We start from the raw sequence: 1,020 nt of genomic DNA, 5'->3' as shown, positions 1-1,020 counted from the left end.
CGGAGCTCCCCTTCCCTCCGTCCCTCCCTCCTGCTTCCTCTCTGCATCGTTCGACCTCTTCTGCTCTTTCCCGTTCCTAAAAGGCGAGGAAGCGGGCTGTCCCTCCGGGGCTTCTCGCCGAAGGGAGCAGCCAGGAGGAAGCCCCCCCACCGCTGGGGGTCCCAAAGTGTCAATAGCAGGCTGGACAACAATCGTGTTGTCCTCCTCCTCCTCCGATGAAAAAGGGACAAGGCGAGCCCAGGCCACTTTCTCTCCCCCTCTTCATCTTTACTTAGGAACGTAAGAAGAGACCTGCTGGACCAGACGAAAGGCCAATGAAGTCCAACATTTTGTTTGCCACGCATTAACTAGTCCAGACGTGGGCAACTTCAGGTGGATCCAGGGGACATGTACTGGGGTCCTGGGAGGTTGCACTCCATGGAGCACCATGCCCCCCGTCACATTTTTTTAAAAAATATATATATATAGTACAATAGCACAACAGAGCACTAAAACAAGTCAAATTTAGCTTGTTTCTACACTAAATTTGATCTGTTCAGGGCTTTGTAGCTCTAATGTGCCCATTAAACAAAAATCCAATTTTTTTTTTACTGCCATTGCTGAATTCAGCAGCATGACAGTGGGCCACGTGTTCCCCACTCCTGAACTAGCCAGATGAACTAGCTAGATGCTTGTAGGAAGCCCACCAGCAGAATATAAAGACAGTAGCCCTTCTTGCTGCAGTTCACAAGCAAGCAATTTCAATCCAGTGGTATGCTGCCATTGAACATGGAGGTTCCATATAGCCACCGAGAATAACAGCCATTGATAGACATGTTCGTGAGTCCATCTGCTGATTCTAATCCCTCTTAAAGACATCCAAGTCACAGACCCTTGAAGACCCTGTGGGTTTTCTTAGGGAAACTATCTGCCTTAATGCCTTATTTGTACAGATGAACTGACAGTGGCCCACAATGCAGAGTTGTTATGAAGATTAATGAAAATAAGAACATTTACCTACACTAAGCCTTCATGACTAGG

Source organism: Heloderma suspectum, chromosome 4, assembly GCF_057233095.1.
Source record: "Heloderma suspectum isolate Gila_16-S chromosome 4, 16-S_ref, whole genome shotgun sequence".
Lineage (NCBI taxonomy): Eukaryota > Metazoa > Chordata > Lepidosauria > Squamata > Helodermatidae > Heloderma > Heloderma suspectum.
This window is presented reverse-complemented; position numbering follows the sequence as displayed.